Raw genomic sequence first — 21,954 nt, forward strand, 5'->3', positions numbered from 1 at the left:
TTGCTATAGCTACTTTTGTATACATCTTTTTGTAGACTTACATTTTAATTTCTCTTAAGTAAACACTTAGAAATTATGTATCTTCAACTTTATCAGAAAACACCCAACTGTTCTGACACTTAAATTTTCAGTTTTTTAAAATTTTAATCTTTCTGGAGGGTATCTTATGGTATCTCAATTTAGTTTTAAGTTGCATTTCCTAATGAATAATGATGCTGAGCACTTTTACATTTGCTTATTGACTATTCATAGACCTTTTATTTTTGTGAAGCGCCTATCTAAATATTTCACCTATCATTTTTTATTTTATTTTATTTTATTGGTAGAAGGGATTAAAACATATTTTTCTGGGGAATGAATTGCAGGATTTGAATAGAAAAAAGTGCTGAGTGAGAGAATCATCAAGGGCAGTTATGAAAGCAATGGGTACGGTTGTCACCTTCTTCCCAGTCCAGCCCATGACTGAGTGGAAACCTTTAAGGGTGCCTGATTTAGAACAAAGAGATATAAATGGTAGGGATAATTCTGACATAATCTCTGAGAATTTTGTGAGTGCGCGTGCATACACACACACACACACACACACACACACAGAGCATTATGGAAGGAAGATGAGCTCAAAGGTCGGAAAAACTTCCAATTCTGAGGCCTTGGGAAATATCATGTAAAGGGGGCATAGTCACCCCATACCTGCAGCTCCATAAGGGCAGACATAAAATAGTTTATTGGGGGAGGAAATTCATAAGCAGAGAAGCAGAGTGCAAGCAGTCCTCTGAACTGTCCTATTTCTGCAGTTTGGGCCAGTCTAGAGGTCTGCAGCCCCATGGCCAATTCCAGAAGAGAGGGGTCCTTATATTGATAGGTTTTGGGGAAAGAGAGCGTCTATGCAGCTACATAGCAAGGAGAGCTTCTTGGTGTTATTAAGAAAGAGGAGGCCAGGGAGCCTGGAATTGGGTTGTAGTGCACTATTCTGCCGTTGGGTTGGTAGTGCACCATGCTTCCGTTGAGATCACTCAGTCCTGCTCTTTGCTAAACCATCAAAAATGGGGAGAAAGATGAGCTTTCATGGTTGTTCAAATTTGTCTCTCATAGCAGTTCTTTAGTATCTCTGAGCCTCTATTTCCCCAACTGTAAAATGGGAATAATAACACTTATTCTGAAGAACTATTGTGAACATTAGAAGTAATCATGTGAAATACCAACAGTACCTAAGATCTAGTAAGAGCCCAACAAATATCAGTTTTCTTCACTTGAAGGGAAGAAAATAAAATACTTGTAACCAATGCGGAGTTTTAATGCCCCTAAAGCTCATGTGGCCTAATTTGTGGAGGTGCACATTAGGAAGCATCAGCTTTTCATACTGGAGAAATGTGAGTCTTAAAGAAAAACACCAAAAGCTTTCTTTTTACAATTCTCTTAATAAAAACTGGTGATTTATTATGGGCTGCAAGTTGCTATGGAGACACGGGGGTGCTGAACATGAAGAGAGTTGAAGTAGATATTCTAATATGGACAAGCATAGCTTATATACACTTAAAAAAAGCACTGTGCTTTAGAAACAGGCTTGAGATGTTGTAAAGAGTGTTTTATGGTGTCAATAAAATTTCCTGAGTTTCTCTGTCAGACTGGCCTCTATTTTCTGGGTTACCCGCTTAATCCCCCATTGCGTTTTATTTCTCAATCATAGCTGAGTTTATTTACTTGTTTGTTAATTCTTTCCGTCATCAGTGAATAACTATTGATAGCATCTCTTGTTTTATTTTTCATTTGTCTTTTATTTTCTGGAATGTATGGTGGCATTCTGAGGGACATTCAAAGAGATAAAGCATGTGGTCTTTCCGGGTGATTTCCTGAGAGCAGTAGCAATCCGTGGCTCTGGCTGACTTTCCCCTCTGAATTGGTTTGCATTCAATCACTGTAGTCAGTAATCTCAGTGATCTCAACAACGGGGACCTTTAATATAAAGAATTACTAAGTATGATAAGATAGTATGTGCAAAGATGGAAAAAGAACTCTAAACGTTACCCATGGAATGACAAATGTGAAAGGGGGTGTTTAGAACTTACTGAAGAGGTCTGGTTGCAGCACCCTGGATTTTTTAATTTTTTTGCTGGGTTGTAGGAGCCAGAGCTAGTCCACAGTTACTGGGCAAAGAGCAACAACTGTACGGGGGTGCAAGTGAGCTGAGACTGGGAGTTAGGAATACAGAAGAAATTGGGAGATACCCAACTTCTGTCAGGGAGAGGCTGGGAGCGTGCAGTGCCTGCAGCCAGAGGGCCGCAAGAAGGTGGTCTCTGGGCCTGGGCACAGGCTGTGAGGTCATTTGGGACCTGCCTACTTCAGGCATGCATCGAGGGCAGAGTGCGACAGACAGTGCAGGTGGAACCCCTGCTTCCTGTGATGTCCCGCCAGAGCCTTCTACTGACAAACCTAACATTGTGCTCACTGTAAAGAAGAAATGCTTCAAGAGACCAGTCCGCTGTCACAGAGCAGGTACTGAAGGGTAACTTTGGAACTGAGAGGCAATGAATCAATAATTGTTCCAGCATCTTGGTTGTGGTTAATCTTGTAAACTCCCTTGTTGGCCCTCCTAGGAGGAAGTCTTGGGATGCAACCCTGGGTTGGTCACAGTCACTCGGACCCAGTCCTTTCCTGATGAGAGGTAGTTTATATCCATTTGGGTTACAAACCACAAGGCCATGAGGTTGAGCCCAGCTCTCCATTCTCCAGCTGTGTGACTTTGGATGCTCTTCAGTGATACCCTTGGTAGTTCAGATACCAGTGTGTGCCCAATGGGATTCTAGGAATGATCTCTAAAGTTACAACTTTCCCCGTCATATCATAGGCCCAGCCACCATCTCTGAAAGCAGAGGTCAACACGCTTTTTTGGGAATGAGCAAGGTAGTAAAAATTTTAAACTTTGCAGGCCCTCTGGTCTCTGCTGTGACTATCCATCTTTGTCTTTGTAGGGCAGAAGCATCCATAGGCAACAAGCACATGAGTGGGCATGGCTTCTGTGTGGGGAGGTGTGTCCAGTATTGAGGCTAACTGTGCTGAGACAGGTGTGTCTCCAGGAGCACTCAGCCTCTTATGCTAGACTGGCCTCTCCCTTTCCAGAGGAAATTTTATCTCGGGCCTTATTGACTTGTCCTACTATGGGTCATGGTTGGATCCCCTGAAGACATCCTAATGAACTGTCTTGTCTTTGCATCTGGAGCAGCAGGGGTTGGGGTCTTCGTTGCTTCTGGCCTAGAATGTCCCAGTCTTCTTATTTCATCTTTGTCTTTAAGGTCCAGCTCTGCAAACCCAGGAAAGTGGCAGTTTTTGCAAAGTTACTCAGAGCACAAGATGTTGTTAGACAGCCCTTGCAGTGACGCACTGTGGGAGCCCCATGTTATTCCCTGATAAGGAGCAGCAATGACAACACAACATCAGCAGACCATCCCAGGCTGTGTTGTTTTTTTTTGTTGCTATAGCTACTAAAGGCAGAAGTTGTCACTATAGGCAAAAGATCATGTTATTGTCACCTGTGAATTTTCTCAGCCAGAGAAGATACAGCAAGTTTGAGTCTCTCAGATAATGAATTTAAGGAAAAGTAGGGTGTTTAATAGAGTGAAGCTAATTGCCTCAGTGGTGGTGGTGGGAGGGTGAAGCTCCCCAGACAAACATCTACCAACCTGCCTCTATGCTGGGCTGGTCTGTGAGCCTGGAGTTGTTTGCCCAGCCCACACACTCATAAGGTAGCCATTGCAGCCTAGCATTTTCCTGAGCCCTTTAAAAAAGTTCTATTTAAATTCTGGGTTAGAAGGGTTGATGCTGAGATATTTATGCCCTCCTAGAACTGCTGCCTAACCTGCTTCTTTGACAGACAAATTCTAATTAAACGGTTTAATAAGTTGAGAAACACAACACCTCTTGGTGCTTTTCCTGTGGCATGTCACATCTGTAAAAGCCACATCCTCTAACTTGCGGAGACATTTTTAGGAACTGTCTTCGTGAAGTCCCGCTGCTATTTCTCCGGAGATGTTGGTGATGCTAACACACTCTCATTTTTATTTTTTTCTTAGTGAAAACTATTTTTAGGTAGCAAATTAATTGTAGGGAAGTTCAGGTCAAAGAGATTTGTGTTTGCAGCAAATTCTGCCCTTGGCTTAGGAATGTATACCAGCCAATTAAATGGCTGAGTTGGGATTTGAACCCAAGAATTTCTGTCACCATAAATTCCAGGAAATAAAAGGAAAATGAAAAACAACAACAGAACAACAATAACAACAAAAAATACAAAACCAAACCAACAACAACTAAGGTGTTTGACTCTGCGTATAAGATTTGACTTGGATTTGAGGAATGGAGGGTCATGATAGTGGTGCTAGTCAGTAAATCAGAAATGTGGGCCTGAACCTTGGGTGGCAAGTGCAGAGCAGAGATTGAATTTTGTGAGTCTCCTATTTGGGGCTGCTTCTTCTTCCTTTTTTTCCCCTTAACCAACACAATTTGTTTAACTTCATTAAATGGCATTTTGTATAGGTTGCATCAGAAAAAGGACTAAAGGGGAGTTAAGACAAGCTTTTTATACTGGTGTTGCCTTTATACTTGCTGTGTGCTTTTGGGCGAGTCACTTAACCTCTCTGACTCTGAATTTGGTGGGAGTGGTAGGCATTTAGGCTACCCCAGGCTTGTTCATGTGCAGGCATAGGGTTCCAAGACAACTGACTAGTGGAAGCAGCCAGGTCTCAATGCCTCTTCTGTCTCTCTCTCCATTGGTCAAAGCAAGTCACAAGGTCAGCCAGATCGGAGGAGCTGCAAAATAACATTGTGAAGAGTTGAAGAAAGAGCCCAGCTGGCGCTCGGTCCCCAGTGTGGGGCTTGTAAGAGACAGCCAGTCAATGATTCTCTCTCATCATTGATGTTACTGTCTCTCTCTCCCTCTCTCTTCCTCTCTGAAATCAATAAAAATGTATTTTTTTTAAAGAGGTGACGGAAGAGGAGAATTATCCCAAGCAATCTATGCTGAATTAGTTTTCATTCTGGGTCTTCATAGAAAATGAGCGATAATGTGGTGGTTTGGGCGTGTGCATGGCATTAGCCAAGAGGAGTGGAAGGTGAAAATGGTTGAGGGAACCCTAAACAGGGAAGCAAGACTTAACCACTTGTGTGGCCTGGAACAAAATACTTGTCAGAACCTCATGTTTTTTTTTTTTTTATCCCAAGTTTTCCAAAATTTATATTAAGCTGGTTCTATTCTAGGCACTGGAGCCACATATAGAAAAAGAGAGGCGATCCTTGTGAATTTCTGTAGTTTCATGATTTTGGGAGTGAGGAATGTTAATGCTAGCCTCTTTTGGCAATAAAGGGTCGTGTTGTTGAAAGTGCACTGGGCCCCTGCTGGCTGTGGTTGGCTTTTGAGACTGGAACGATGTTTCGCTGAAAGAGCTCCCAGTAACCGTGGGAAATCGTCCCTTGTTAACTCGTGAACTGCTTGACCCCTTCGGGGGACATAGGTTGGTAAAGTCGTCTAGTGCTTCTATATTCTGTTCACTTGTCCTGGTTGATTTTCAACTCTGTTTTCCATTTGTGAAAAACATACGGATGGATGGCAGTAATTGGGAATTTAATAATTTTTTGATGTTTCTTATGGTGCTTGGGTACTCCATTGAGACTGATATACATTTTTTCAATGTTTCCCCATTCTGTGCTAAAACTATACATGCATTTTATCTTCTCTTTTTTCTTTTAGAACAGAGCAGGCTAGCTTTGAAGTCAAGTTTCTTTTTGAGGGTGTGTGTGTAGGTTCCTTATTTTCTCCTTGTTTTTAATGAGAATCATTGATTGGCTGCCTCTTGCAGGCCCCACGTTGGGAATTGAGCTTGCGACCCAGGCACGTGCCCCGCTCGGGAATCGAACCGTGACCTCCTGGTTCATGGTTAACACTCAACCACTGAGCCACACCGGCCTGGCCTGTCCCTGCTTTTAAATATTAATATTCCTCTAAGTGCAGCCTATGAATAACCTCTTCTCTCTTCTCCGCCTATGTGGGAATCTCATGCACTTCCATGGATTCATCTACCCTTGGTGGACAGACGAGTCACACATGTACGTATCAGCCCTGACATGTATCCAGGCTCAGGTCTCACAGTCATTGGTGAACTTGACTTAATTATTTTTTGCATTTCCTACAGTGACTAGCACTGTGCCCGTATTAAATAGGTCTTCAGTACATATTTGTTGAGTCAAAAAAGTGATCTTTTAAATTACAGGTATAATCTGACTGCATTGTCTCAAGTTTAGAAAATAGAAGAAAAAAAAGAGTCACTCATAAACTTACCACCTTGATACACTGTTCCAGTCACTTTGGTATATTCTCTCAATAGTTTCCCCACTGTTTTTTTATGTGTGGTTTGCAAAGTTGTCATTGTTGACCCAGAAGTCTACCCAGAACACACCAAGTTTCTCATCAGTGATGCAAAGGGCTGTATTGTAGCCATCAATGCTGCTCACCACATATTTCCAGCTCTGTGTTGTCCTGGTAGGATTGTGCTTCCTAGTTCCCTGTGGTTAAGCAAGGACAGGTGACCAGTTCTGGCCTAAAATCAACTAATTGTTGATCCCTCAGATCTGTTTTCATGGCTATTCCATCAACCTTGGTCCTTGAGTGAGATGGTGACACAAAGGGAGCCCCCTTGATGGACATGAAGTGAGAGTGAGAGAAAAGGTTATTTTAAGCCATTAAAATGTGGGGTTTATAAAGAACTTGTATGGGTATATGCATAATCCATGGACACAGACAATAGGGTGGTGAAGGCAGGGGAGGGTGTATGGGGGTGGGCTAGAAGGGGTCAGTGGGGGAAGAAAAGGGGACATATGTAATAATTTCAACAATAAAGATTTAATTTTAAAAAGGGAAAAAATTTTGGGTTTATCTGTTACTTCAGCAAACCTTAGCTCAGCCTGAGTATGGACTGCTACTTCTGGGAGTGAGAGGAAACCCGAGAGATTCTCGAGTTTAACACCACCATTTTACAGATGGAGAAACTGAGGCTCAGAGAGGGAAATGGTCTAAGTCATAGAGTCAGCATTAGCACTGGCCTGGAACCCAGGCCCACTGTCTCCTTGACCACTCTCCTCTGTTCAGTAGCATTGAGGCCAGCCTTGTACGATGCTGCCCTGCTTTTCCTCCTGCTTCGTGGCAATATTTCTGCTGCAGAGTGTGTTGGGCCAGGCTGTCCCTGGAGTCTGGGTCACCGTCCTGCTCTAATTTTATTCTTGACAGGTCATTCGAGAAAGCCCAGGAGTCCACTTTTGGAGCCTTCTGCACAATGCCACGACACAGCACCATAGCAACTAGAGGAATGTTTCTCTTTACAGATCGCTTTGAGTTCTATGCAACCGCATCTCCGTACCAGTGAAAGTTCAACAATTCTACTTGGGAATTATCCGATGGTGACGAAATTCTCAGATTCAAAGGTATGAGGATAATTAGGGCTCTTGTTAATCATTCTGTATCCCTCTCCCACCCTCACACCCCCCAGCAATGAGATTCATACAGATTAATTACTGCCTGCTATAAATAAACGCAGAGAAAAGCAATCTGCCTAGGAGAGGCAGAGGGTAACTGTCATTTAATATATCACAGCTTTCCACACACCTGTTCTCCCTTCGCTGTTGCCATGGAAACCACACTTTATAAGAGAAGCGATGCATAATTAGCATGGATGGAGGTCTATATCAATCAGAATAATTTGGAAGAATACTAAAAACCCAGAGGAGCAGGCCAAACTACTTGTCTCAGTGGGAAGGAATCAGATCTCCGCTGTGTGGTAAATGAGGAAGCAGTTACAGTAGGAAATCAGCAGAATTAGCAATTCTGGGTCAGCTGAAAAACCGGGAGGCAGCCCAACTCCACTAGAGAGAAAGGAAACTTTGTCATCACGTTTGACTTTTTTTCTTTTAAGTGCTATTTAGAGCTGCACAAAGGAAATACGAAGCTAAACAAACACAAATTATTTTCGAGGCGATGGGGCTCGGAGGACAGGCTCTGCACACTGGGGGACTCCTGCAGGGAGGTTAGGCGCTGAGGCTGGGGCTCCCAGGCTACAGCTGTGGGAGGGGCGGGTCGCTGAGTGCGGGGTTCCTTCAGGGGACAGTGAACGGCTTTCAATCAACGTATGGGATTTTATGAGTGGTTGGAATCGCCACATTTATTTTTAGAGGTGGAAGAGACTTCTGAAATAATGGAGTTCAAATGCCCTAGTTTTCGAAGGAGAAATGGGGATCATGGGAAGATGCAACTTGTGGGAGGTTCCCAACCCAGCTACTGGTCAATCCTGAACTTGACTCAGCTTGCAGGTTATCGCTGAGTACTGTTTGCGGAGGCCACTGATTGGACCACTACTGGGCTGGCCATCCTGGTCAGAGATTCTTAGATTCTTTATTATAGATACTGAGCACCTGGCATAAGAAGGCATTTAGACTTTGGATTTTTCAGTCTTTGAAAATTTCCCTTCATGGGACATGCAAAGTCATTATTCACTCATTCATGCAGCAAACATTCATTAAGTAAAACAGAATAATATTAAGTTCTTTTGAGATACACGCACAAAATTGCCTGTAAACTCTCAATTTCCAGAGCTCTTACTGGATCACTGTTTATGTTAATTAATATTCATTCAACATTTATGTGTAGAGTACCCTACTATGAACCAGCTCTATCCTGGGTGCTGGGATACAGCCACGGGTAAGGCATGAAGATCCCTGCCCTCACAGAACTTGCATTCTAGTGGGGAGAGACAGACCTTAAATATGGGAACAAATAAAATAATTTTATGTAGTGGTAAGATCAGTGAAGAAATAAAATAGGGTAATGGGTCAGGGTTATAAATTTGTATTTTATCCTAATTGCAAAGAGCAGTAATCAAAGAGTATTAAGCCAGGGGAGTGGGGTGATCTGAATAATCAGTACCTTTCTTTGTTCCCTCAAACAGGATCTGAGGTCATTGCTCTGGGAGATTCTTGGGTTAGCAGGGTCTGTGTCCAGAAGCTTCCATTGACCTCAGAGCAGGCCTTGGGGACAATGATAAAGGGGCCAAAGCCTGGGTATATAACTTTCCCTTATTTCACCTTTTCTTAGTTATTCAATCTATGCTTTATCTAATTGTGGCCCTGCAAATAATTAAAATAATAAAAATGAGAACAATAATAGCAGTGAAAAGGCAATAATAGGAAACTTTTACAAAATGAGTCCTTGCCATATGCCTGATAGTGAGCAAATTTCTGTATGGTATTTAGCTCATTAAATCTTCAATATGTGGAAACTATCATTATGTTGATTTTATGGACAAGAAAACTAAGGGCAGAGATTAAGTAGTTTTTTCAAGGTCAAATACTTAATTTAATGCTGGTGCTAGGATTTGAAACCAAAACCTGTCTGTGTTCAAGGTCTATGCTGTTAACCTCTATGCTAATTTGGTAAATCAATAGTGTCAATATGTTAATAGAGGAGGCTTGAATCCTACGGTTCCCACTTAAGGGAAGTGGGAAGAAGGAAGGCATAAACAGTGTCTGCTACATGGGTATCATGTAGCTCATCTTCAGGATTAGGAAATGGAGATTCAGACATGCTCAATCACTTGACTAGGGGCTTCCAGAAGTTGGCCATTGGCCTGTGTGAAGGTCGCCACAGCAGAGGCTTAGGGTAGGCCTACCTGGGAATTGAGTGTGCCTTTGTGGATGTCAAGGATGCTCTCAAGAGAGCCAGGCCGAGAGCCTGGACTGACTTCGGCCCCTGGGTGGGTTGCCTTTGGTCATTAGTAGTCTCCTCTAGGGGTCTTTTGGGGTCCTGGGAGGGCCAGAGCATAGTGGAATCTGCTGGCACACCCTCTCTTTCTTGAAAAAGCTCCAGTGGTCATGGTGACAGGGCTCTACTGCCTATGGTGGACAAAGGGCTCAGGGAACTGCTAAGGACTTTGTGTTCTGGGTGCCTGAGGGGCAATGGTTCACTGTCCAAGCATTCGCTGCCATGGGTGGGTATAGCTCCAGGCAGGGCCCTCTGCCTCCACAGGTATCATTCTCTTCTACCTATTTGTAGCTGATGTGCACTTTTGATGGGGTCCAAGCTGTCAAATGGCTCTTCTGATGACGTGAGCACATGATGCAAATAGAGCCTTTATGTTTGAGATGAATATGTTTAACTGGATGTAAAATCTATTCACATTGTCACAAGAAACTTCCACTTAGATTTATCAGTGAAAGAAAAGGGAGTGATCTTACATTCCTAAAACATAATTTCAACTATGTCATTTTTTTGAATAATTGTAAGAAACAGTTTTACATTTTTTTATGCTTCTATGAATTTGTATGAAATCTTGTGCGAATATTTTTATCATTGTTGACCATCAAGAATTTAAGAAGATTATTATTAAATTGCCTTGATCAGGAATTGAGTCTTGTTTATAGAAACAACTTCAAATTTCCTGTTAAAATTTATAAAGGTATTTTATTTGGAAGTTTTATATACATTCGCACTTGTTATCTTCCATGCCATTTTATGTTTTAACTTTCTTAAATTTATGCAATAAATAAATGTAATAATTTTTCCTCCAGTCCCATACAGATGTACCCACCCACTAAACTTCTCATTTACTCTAGTGCCAAATGTTTTCATTTTTTATTGGTGGCATGACATGAAACAAGTTGGGTGGTATTGTGGGTCAGTATGCTTATGAGCTTCCTGCTGGAGTAGTTCTGGCTGGATTAATTAGGATGAAGGGACCAGCTTAGGGTCAAGTACACTAAGTCAGCCACCAAAGAGAACAACCAGAAGTCAAGATCAAATTAGGGCCAGGTAGATGGAGTTCAGGGGTGGGGAAAGGGGACTTGGCAAATAGAATTGGGAAAGGACAACAACTTGAATTCCATGGTGAAAGAGGATGCTGACGATGGGTTCTTAGCCAGGACTAGTTTAGGAGTATGGCATTCTAATACCTGGTACACCTGGCAGAGGTAGAATTTTGGGGAGGAGAAGAAGTGGCAGGAAAATGCCCAGCGGGGAGGCTGAGGCAAAACACTGACAGCACCATCACAGTTGTGTTGTGAGCTGCAAAGAAGCAAAGCAAGGCTGAGCTCATCAGATACCATGAGTTAAGAGGGAGCTCCTGTGGTGTGCCTGGTGAATAGGACGGAGTTGGTCCTGCTCTCGGGGAACTGCAGACCAGGGATGGTTGGAAAATCAAATTCTCTAGGCAACTAAAGAAGACTGCTTTCAGCCCCCGACAGTGTGGAGGACAGAAAGATGCACCCTGGAGATCCCTGGTGTGGCTGACATGGTTAAAGTGATTCCTTAGCTCCACCCCCAGGCAACACAGGTGAGCTTCTATGTCCAAGAGCTATGACTCACATCTGGGCTTTTGTGGAGAAACCAACCCAGTCCTCTTCAACTAGAATCCATGCCCAAGCAGGCTTTTATCCTAGCTCTATTCAGTTGCACAGGCAGTGGGATGGTGGGTGTCCCCTCATGGTTGGTCTATTATATAACTTAGCCATCTGTATCAGTTAGCCTTTGCTGCATAACAAATGACTCCAAGAACTTTTTAGCTCACAGTTTTGTGGAGAGTTGTTATTCTGACCTAGTCTGGTCTTCACTGGGTTTGCTTATGTGTCTGTGGTCAGTTGGTGGGTCAGCTGGGACCTGGCTGGTTCTGTGTGGTTCTACATGTCTGGCTATTGGCTGGGACACTGGGGTGATTGGATGGGGTGCCTTTCACTCTAGTAGGTTAGCCTGGGCTCATTCATGTAGTGGCAGGAAGCCAAGGACAGTAAGAGAACAAGCTCCATTTAAGTGCTTTTCACATCTCTGCTTGGGTCACGTTTGCTTCTGTCTCATTCCCTGCACCAGAATCAGTGTAGGAGAGGGACAGTAACACCAACAATATATGTGAACAAATTGAGTTATTACTGAAATTACGTCACCACCCCATCATTTCAATTCATGTTTGTAAAGAAGGATTTACTTAGGAGGCAGTTCTTACCAGGAAGGCGAGCGGAAGGGATCCAAGCAGGTGCTAGCTCTTGATAATGCAGATGACTTTAAAGTCTTTCCCCAAACTTCCATTCCTCTGTTTTAACTGACTTCTGATTTTGGGCACTTTGAGCATTGTATTGGAGGACAGCCTGCAAATACTACTATTCTCTCTACTTCTCTGGGCTACTTTCTTCCTTCTAGATAGAATATATTCTTCTAATACTGTTTGTGTTCAAAAGCCAGTCATTTCTCCAAGCAGACTTCATTCCTTCCATATTTCAGCTGTATGATGGTCTTTTCCTTTTACAGTTAATAGCGTATTTCTCCAAATAATGATGATGTGACTCAGGATGAGGCTACCGGGTGTAAAGAGTTTTCTCTGGAATGTTTACATGGACATTGTGCTGGGCTTGCTAATCTTAGTGTGCAGGCATAGTTTCTTTGGAAAAATGATTATCCCAGTTTGGGAACTGGAATGGATAGTTTATTATATATGCCAACGTTAATGGTATTTTTATAGCAACAAAACATATTTTGAACCCAAGCATTCCTCTTTGTTCCAGAATCTTATCAATAATTATTTTGGCCAAGGTTTAGTACAAAAGATTGATTTTCTGTTTATTCCTTTGGCATTTATATGATTGTATATTTGTACTGTTGTGCTGAATACAGTTACTTATACATATGCACATGAATAAAATATGTTTAATAAGCATGCATAAAATATATGAACTTGAAAACTGTTCCTAGGTGGAACATTATTGTCTTGGTTGAAATATCTAAGTGACTTCCTAAAGAAGTCATTAGTTCCACTCCAGTGTATTTTGTTCCTGCCTGCATAGGAGGTCACACTACACACAACAGTGACTCCTAATTTTTGTTGTTGTTTTACAAGTCCCCTGAGCAGTCTAGTAACTTTTATGTACAGGACAGAACAAATTAAAAAACAACAAACTATTGGGTTGGTTCCTAGAGGGGCAGTCAGGCCTTTGGATTTGATTATTTTCTTATGGTGGAAGACCTTTAAAATGAAGAAATATGGCACCCTGGTAGATTGCAAATACGCTCCCTATCATCAGTCCCTCTGTGTGTCTATGTCCTGCACAAAATGACTTTGTAACGCTTCTCATCAAGAGATGAAGTGTATTTCCCCACCTCCGAATCAGGGCTGACCTTAAGACTTGCTTTGCCAATAGAATTTGGTAAAAATGACTGTTGCTCGTTTTGAAGGTCAGCCTTAAAAGATCTTTTGCACTCACCTCTCTCGGCATCCCATCCTTTACCAATGTCATCAAGCCCAAGCCAGCTTGATGGAGAATGAGAAGTGATCTGAACAGAACCAAGTGAGTCTGGATTTCTTAGACAAGGCCACCAAATAGCAAGAAAACTCACCCCAGAAGCTGACTGCAGATATCTGAGTGGACACAGTTGAGATAAGCGACCCCTGGCTTACCTGATAGATTTTACAAAGGAAGCTATGAAAGGAACCTGGTGGCTGGATATCAGGGCTCAATAAGATGTAAGAGCTCAACTTGCCTTCTTTTTATGAATGAAAACAGGGAGATTGGTTCTGTGACGCAGAGAAATGGGTCAGATGGGAGGGCTCTAGTCTGACTAGGATGGGGGCCGATGCCTTCAGCTTGGAGTCTCTTGTCTGTGCACGGAGAACTGACCATCTTCAGGAGATCTATTCCATGGGTGGTTGGCAGTGGAGGGTAGGGATCTAGCTGAGAATGGGACTGGAGGTGGCTACCCAATAGTGGTCAGCAGAGGCACTTGAACTGGTTCCTACATTGCCACTAGAGTCAGATTGCTAAGTGACAGTATGTGATTAAAAAGGGTAAGAACAGTGTTTATTTGCAAAACTTTCATTCACTGCTTATTACATGTCAGACATGCTGAATACTTTGCATGCACTATCTTGCTCCATCTTCATCCAAATCACTACCCTATAATGCAGCACACCAGAGAAGAAAAAAGAATGGCTGAAAAGAGGGAAAGATTCAAAGTGGAGAGTCCTCATTCAGGGATGGGGTTGAGTGGTTGAGAGGACTATAACTGTGTTACCTTGGGCAACTACACCTCTTAGAGGCTCCATTTTCTCAGCTGTAAAATAAGGATGGTGATTATAATCCCTATGCTTGTTATTTATTGTTGCTTGTTATTATATGTTGCTTCTTATTATTACTCACAACTTGAAAGACATACTCATTCGTTGTATTTGTGAATCTGCAATTTGGGCAGGGCCAGGTGGGGACAATTTGTCTCTGCTTCAGAAGGTCTGGGGCCTGTGTTGGGATGGCTTGAAGGCCTGGGGCTGGCCAGGCATCCCTTCTGCAGGAAGTCTTGGGGCCTCTTCATGTTCTCTCTCCATCATGGCAATTCAGAGTTCCAAGAGCAGGTGTTGTAGGAGACAGAGAGTAGAGGCTGCCGGTCTGTTAAGGCTGAGTTCTTGAAGCTGGCACCCCTGCACTTCTGCTATATTCTCTTGGTCAAAGGAAGGAGACAGACCCCACCTCTCAATGGAGTGGCCCTCTGTAACTGCCATTTCATAGCATTGTTGAAGATTAAATAAGGTAAAGAACACAAAGGGCTTAGCATACCACCTGGACCATCTTAATAGCTCAATAAATGGTAGCTAATGTCATTATTAGAGGTAGCATCAGAATGATCAGAGAGATATTAGAGATTGAGTAAAGGTGCTGTGATTTCATGACTAAGAGGCCATTGGTGATTTTATAGAGACAGTGGTGGACTTGCTTTTGTGGGCAGTTAGTGTGCAGGAGGTAAGGAGGGAAGGGAGTGGGTGGTGACTCCAGGAAGGCAGCACACAGGCTTGAGAAGTTCAACTGCAGCAGAAATTGGAGTTCAATTGCAGAGAGAAATTGGAGAGTAGCTGCGGGTGGGTAGGCAGTGGGCAGAGGATTGCTCTCCCAGGGTGGCGCCTCAGGTGCGGGGGTGGCACGAAGTGGGGAGGAAGCATGTGTGAAGAACAGGAGGAGAGAAAGGTGTTTGCAGGAGGAAGAGGGGCTGAGGCAGAGAGTCTGAGAGCAATCGTGTGGCTATGTGTATATTTTAAAGGCCACATTTATTCTAGGCAAGCTGCTTATTTGAGATTTGCACGCAAGTGAAAACAACCTGGCTATACATTCCTTAGAGGAGGAGGGACGGGTCTGCAGTCCTCATTTCAGTTTTGGTGGACTTGCAGACAACCAGGCCAGACCAAAGGCAAAGCTTAAACTGGGAGGTGGTCTGGACTGGTGGAGAGGGAAGTTTTTGGCGTCGGTGGTTGGGTATGTCAACTGTAGATTTAAGAGCAGAAGGTGACTCACAACCAGAGTGATCTGAGGCCAAGGCCACATCGGGAGTAGTTTTGGAGGCCCTGAGAATGAAAATGTTTATGGCTCTCTCCTCACCCCCATGTAATTTAATAAAGTAAAAATTAAATTATAAAATGAGTGTTAAGTAGTCACGCAAGATTCTGTTTTCCCATGATGCTTGATATTGCCTTTGAAATAGAAATTGTAAATGGTTTTTAAAATAAAATTTGGTGCCTTTGCTTGGTGGGAGTAAGTCTGGGCTTGGCTGGCCTAGAGGGATAGCCTGGCATGTGTGTGAGGCCCACTGTCCCCAGCGCCATTCCCAGGAAGCCACTGGCCCTGAAATTCCTACCTTGCAGACTCACCTTTTTAGGTTAGGATTCCTCCAGCTCCCCAAACCCTTGGGTAGACCCAGTCTTGCCCAGCCACCTGCTGTGCTGTTTGAATATCCCTGGGAGATTCCCGCCCCCCCCCCCCTTTTTTTTCTGACCTGGGCTTTATCAGGGCGGGGAAGTTTTTGGTTTGTTTGTTCCTAGCTGTATCCCCAAGCCTAGCCTAGTGGCTGGCATGTGGTTGGCATTTGATCACTGTTGTGCCAATGTGAGAATGAAGGGAGCATCATAAGGAAGACGGGTGCATAAGGAGAGAGTTGAGAGCAAACCCTGGGTGGCTCACACATTTGTAAATGGCTCTGCGAGGAAAGACTGAAGTAGTTCAGATAAAAGATGGCCGGTTCCTTAAAAAAATGATTTCCATGTCCAAGGGCTGAAATCTGGGGGAAAAGAAGGGTTTGTGTCATGGATCCTGAGTAGGTTGTTCCCTGCCCCCCCCCCCCCCCTTGCAAAAACTGACAAGTCTATATTTATATTTGAAATGCAGAGTGAAACTGTAGCCTTTTACACAAGTAGAATGCATTTGCTTATGCACAGGCCATATGGGACTTTGGAGTGGGTGTTCACGGCACCAAAATAAACTCCCCGGATTCGCAGCCTTGAGCAGCAGTAAGACTGGAGCAAAGTTTCTCTTTCACCTTAAAAGACTTGAATTTATTTAAAACAATTAGAAACAGAGTGGGCTTTTCCCATTACAAAACCTGTGCAGGCCTATTATAGAAAATAGGGAAAGCACAGAGAAGGGAAGAATCTTGGTAAGTAAACTTTGCAGAGCGCAGGCAGCGTGCTGGTTGGTGGCTGCAGGGAAGGCTCTAGAGACAGTGGGAGACCAGACCCCAGGGGCATTTCTGGGGTGGTCTTGAGAGGTGGGCTGTGGCGGGGCCACCTCTGTCTTTGGAAGGCTGCAGGTCCTATTTTGGGTTGGGGGTGGGGTCTGTACCATCAACCTGTCCCTGTAGCTTCACATTACAGTACTTGAGTTACTGTGACCCCCAGAAGAAGACTTGGTCTCTCCTTGGGGGAGGAGAAGCAGACTGCTGTTCTGCAAGGACCAGCTGTTTTCTCCAACACCAGCAGCTTCCGGAGGGTGTGCAGGGACCACAGAGGACAGGGAAGCTCAACTCAACCCTGAAGGCCAAGAGGGCTCATTCTTCCATCCAACAACTGGTGAGAGGGGCCCTCCTCCCCATTGCGAGGCCTGCACTGGGCAGACAGTGGCGAGTGAATAGGTGTGAGGCTTGCCCTCAAGGACCTTACAGTTTAGTTTATATCAGCTTAGTTGATTTGTGTCCTCAGACTTGTCTGAGATAATATGATCATAGGACTTTGGAAAAGACTGCAGTCCTACCCAAACTATTTTTTGGGAAGGGGGGTTGTACTCATCTTCACTGACCTGCTCCAGATGTGTGGGGTGGGAAGGAATCAGCATGGAACCTCCACGGAGGAGGGTGATGGATGCAGGCCTAGCCATCCCCTCCCTGGTAGTGATGAGGGAGGTGGGGAGAGCTGGTCCCAGCAACATGGTGGTGAGATTCAGACCCTTTGTGTCTCCTCAGTGATCATCCCTCCAAAGCCCTCTGAGGCTGTTGGTGTCCTGGTTGTACCTCCTCCTTTCTTCTTTGCATCACTTGAATCAGGAAGCTTTGGGACTTACCAGGAAGGAGCTAGTGACAGCTTAAGCTGGTGCCCTAGCCACAGGATTTCTCTCCCAAGAAAGATCTAAGCCTGAGTCATAGGAACACACACCTTAGCTGGCTTCTCAGATAGTGGTTAAGAGAGGAATTTTGGGGGGGAACAGCTTGTTTGTAGGAGAACCCTGGATGTAAAAGGTAGAGCCCTGTGGGGTAAATGCTGCTGATAACATACATATTGTCTTAGAGATTCGGCCCCAAAGAGGCATTGCAGGACTCTCTGAGTTCTTTCTCCCTTCACAGCACATGGCTCTGCAGAGACAGCTGTGGCTAACACAACCCCTTGGCTAGGATCTCCTTACACGACTCTAATTTCAAATGGTCTGTCTCATCATCCATGCAAACCATTGTTTTAGAAGCACTACCATTTTGACATCTCCATATTATGTTAGGTGTTGTCTTCATACCTAGAATTAATTAAAAACTCTTTTGTCCATTTATGATCTAAAGAGTGTGGAGAAATCCAGCTACTGGATTTCTAGATTTGTAGCACTCTGTGGAAGCACTCTGAGCGCTGGATAAGGAAGGGCCATTTGCTGTGAAGCGTAAGTTCTGTTTATTCAGAACAGCTCCAACTTCACATATTCCATTCCCAGAGTCAAACCCACAGGTTCTGGATTTTGTTTTGGAAACTATATCTCCATAGCTGGGAGGCGGTTAGTTTTCTGGAGGGACGAGGACTTGGTCCCTGTTTCAGGCTCCCTAGGGAAAATGAAAGGCAGTAGTGCGTCCATTCCAGAAATTGCTGTGAGATTTCACACAGGGAAAGTGAGACTTGCCCTTTTCATCTCTTACCTCTTCTGCTATAGTCACTGCATCCCTGTCTTCCGAGGACAGAGGCTTTGGTGAGACTGCAGTGCAGCAGTGGGTTCAATTCAGACACTGATTGAGGGAATGAAATGGGACGCAGGTACCAGCCAGGTTCGGATTCAATCCTGGGGTTGTTTCCCTGGGAAGGAAGATCCCTTACTTGCCAGTTTGTCAGCTCTCTCTTGGGTGTGGGTTCTCTCCTCGTGCTGGCGGCCTGTGCAGGCATTGGGCTGACCTTCATTAATCTGTAGATCCATTTCTGGCCTTGTGTCCATTTTGGAAATTCTATGAATCTGTCAGGACGTTGAGTATTCTCCACATCTTATTTTAGTTTTACTAGTATTTTCCTGGCAAATTTATTATGTAAGTATTTTTACAATACAAGTTGAAGAATGTTTTAAAAATTAAAGAAATAAAAACAGTACAATTGCTGTTACCAAACATTATCATCACTCTTATGTATATTCTTCTAGTAACTTTTTATGTATGTGGGTTTTTGTTAACTTTAAAAACAGTTTTATGTCTACAGTACATGCAATTGTCATTTAACCTTTTTACTAGACAGTAAAACATAATTAGTAATTGATATTTGTTATTGACTATTCTTGATTACCAGTCATTATGTGGCAGTACTTTACTTAAATATTCCTCTACTGAGGGTCATTCAAGTTGTTTCTAGGTTATCATTATTATAAAGAACATGTAGAAAATGTCTTTGTGCACATCATTTCATGACATTTAGGATGATATTTTAAAGGATATATTCCTAGAGCTAAATTTTTGATATTTCTGGGTTATAGGTGCTTTACTGATGCTTTAAACATTTTTTTTTAAAAAAAATCTGTTTAACAATTCATAATTCCTACTGTAAAAGTTTTTTTTTTAAATAAATCTTTATTATTGAAAGTCTTACATATGTCCTTCCCTCTCCCGCCTTCAAGTCACTCCTGATACGAATCATGGTCATCGGGATCAGCTGCAGTGAGAGGAACACCATCCGCTGTACCCAATGGTGGTTCTGTCATAAAATAGTTGGGATCATTTTCGGGTGTTGCTTCTCTTGAATGTTGAGGTGGCATGGACTCTCCCCCAGTTACTTGACCGGAGCTCTCCAAGCTTCAAGAGCATCCGCTTTATGTCTTCACTGCAGGCCACGTACAGGGCGATATTTTCAATCCTCTGGATAACTTCGTCCATGTCCTTTGTTCCTTGTCCCTTCCAGGCATCTTCCAATGCCGGCCCTGTCAACTTCAGGAATTTTACTGCACAAATTAGGTTATCGTCCACAGGGTTAGAAAAGACGGCGTCCAGCAACTCCTGAAGAAAAGGCTGAAGAGTAGCTGTTTGAACCTGTCCCTTTGCTCTTTTGATCTTCAGCGAAAGATAAAGTTCTCCTTGAAAGAGCACGAGCCCATGGAATCGTCTCCGAGTTGCTTCATCCTCCTCGGCAGCTTCATCTCTAAGGTCATATTCAGTCTGTAATCTTCGAAGGCGCACTTGGCAGAAGCTGCCCCTCTGTGAGCTAATGGTCAGGTGACAGGGCAGGTACCTACACAGGCGAGCTCCCACGCATGGAACTTTGGCATGGACGTGGCCTGTTGATAGATGAGGTCCACAAGTTCTTGCAAAGCCTTGTTCATGGAGACCCGGCCACTCGGGGTCTGTGCAAACTGTTCCATGTCAGTTTCAAAACTTCCAGGTTGCTCTGTCAGATGGTTCAAGAAATCCCCAACAAATACAGACAGGGGGAGGTCACCCTCTCAGGGACCCTGATGGCTCCTCAACCGTTTCCTCGGATCAAAGTAGAGCTCAGGGACCTCGCAATCGGAATGAATATCCAAGGACAGGGCCTCCGGCGTCTCCAGCTGCACAGCCTGGCTCCTGCTCAGGGCGCCCTTCACCTCCTGCAGCACCTTCTGGGCGGAGCCCTGGCATCGCTCCTCCAGCTCCAGGGTGTGGCTCTCGAGCTCCCGGCTCTGCTGCCCCAGGTTGGCCTCACTGTCCCTCTGTCTCTGCAGAGTGTGCTCTTTCTCGCTCTCCAGTCTCCACAGGTATGACCTCTCCTCCTCCCTCAGGAAGCTGTGCAGGTTCTGGAAGGTCGCCTGGATTTTCTGTCTCTGAGTCTTTATCTTTTCATTCCACTGGGCTGTCTGCTTCGCCATGAATGCTTTCTGGTTTGTGTATTCCTCTTCCAATGCCTCAGTTTCCCCACCACTTCCTGGAGCTTTTCCTTGTAGCCGGGGCCCGTGTCCTCCAGGAGCGCAGTGGTGTGGCCCTTGTGCCGCGGGTGGCGCTCCAAGCGCCAGCAGATGAGCTGGCCCTCGTCCTCGCAGAACAGGTGCAGCCGCTCCCCGTGCTCCTGGCAGGACAGCTCCTGCTCCTGCTCCTGCTCCTGCTCCTTCTCCTGCTCCCGCTCCCGAGGGCGGTGATGAGGACACCCAGCTGCTGGTTGGGCTGCAGGCTGCCTCTCTGGAAGGGAGCCCGGCACCGGGGCAGGAGAAGGTCTCCGCTCAGCCGCAAGGAGGGGGAGGCCCATGAAGCCCAGCAGGCAGGCCTGGCAGTAGCTGTGGCCGCAGGCAGGCAGATGGAGTAGGTGGCCTCCTCCTGCATCTTCTTGCTGGTGGTGGCCGACGCCATGCCTCTGCCGAAAAGCTGCAATGCCGGACCCAGAGGTTCCCCACAGCGATGGTGGCACACCCGCGCTTCCTGTGGACGCTCTGCTGCCACGGCCCCCCACGGGCCTTGAGGTCTAACCTGGGCCACCACTGATGTCAAGCACTGGCTGGAGGGAGTCGCCTGGAGCAGCCACTTCCCAAGTCCTGTAAAAGTTTTTTAAAGACAAAGAATCACTGTGACTAAATATGTCAAAACCTTTATTGCTCATTCATCCTTGTGTTGGACAAATTCCTTCTGAAGAGAACTTTGGCCCTGCCTGCAGGTGTTCTCATGACCCCGTGCAAAGCAGAGATGGGGTCTTTCCTTAACTGGGTGGCTCTTCTTGGAAACTCCAAGCCCTCCTGCATGTCAACTGATGTCAATTCACAAACACCATTTGCTCTCCAGCTATTTGCCAGAGAATGTAACTGGAAATTCTCCTGCCCTACTCTGGTCAAAGGTGTGGTGTAAAAAATAACCTCTGAGAATCGCTTGAAGGATATTGTCATGGACTTGATGCTTATGTTGAAGCCCTAACTCCCAATATGATGGTCTTTGGAGGCGGGGCCTTTGGGAGGTGATTACAATTAGATGAGGTCATGAGTAGCGTCCCCTGATGGAATTAGTGCCCTTATAAGAAGAGGAAGTGACACTAGAGCTCGCTTCCTCTCCCATGTGAGGTACAGTGAGAAGGCAGTCATCTGCAAGCCAGGAAGGGGACTCTCACCAAGAACCAAATCTGCCAGCTTTTCGATCTTAGACCTCTCAGCTCTCAGACCTATAAGAAAAAATTGTCCATTGTTCAACCAGCTCAGGCTGTTATGTTATAGAAGCCTGAGCTGGTTAAGACAGACATGTAGGCCTTCCACTCTTTTAGGTCTTCTCTATTTTATCCTCGGATCTGGCTGGATCACCAGAGCTTGGACCAACTTGCCTGGGCCCTTTAAAATGACCTTTTCTAGGGGGGTAAGAGATCAACTAAAGGACTTATATGCATGCATATAAGCATAACCAGTGGACATAAGACATAAGACATAGGGGAGGCTAGGGGACTGTCTAGGGCGGGGGGA

General features: G+C 44.6%; 2 pseudogenes; both read right to left on the minus strand.

The window, feature by feature from the left end:
- Positions 1 to 13,932: 13,932 nt before the first annotated feature.
- Positions 13,933 to 19,968, minus strand: LOC118668618 (annotated as a pseudogene).
- A 21-nt stretch (positions 19,969 to 19,989) lies between these two features.
- LOC118668619 lies at positions 19,990 to 20,765 on the minus strand (annotated as a pseudogene).
- Positions 20,766 to 21,954: the final 1,189 nt, after the last annotated feature.

This window comes from Myotis myotis, unplaced genomic scaffold (genome assembly GCF_014108235.1).
Source record: "Myotis myotis isolate mMyoMyo1 unplaced genomic scaffold, mMyoMyo1.p scaffold_m19_p_13, whole genome shotgun sequence".
Lineage (NCBI taxonomy): Eukaryota > Metazoa > Chordata > Mammalia > Chiroptera > Vespertilionidae > Myotis > Myotis myotis.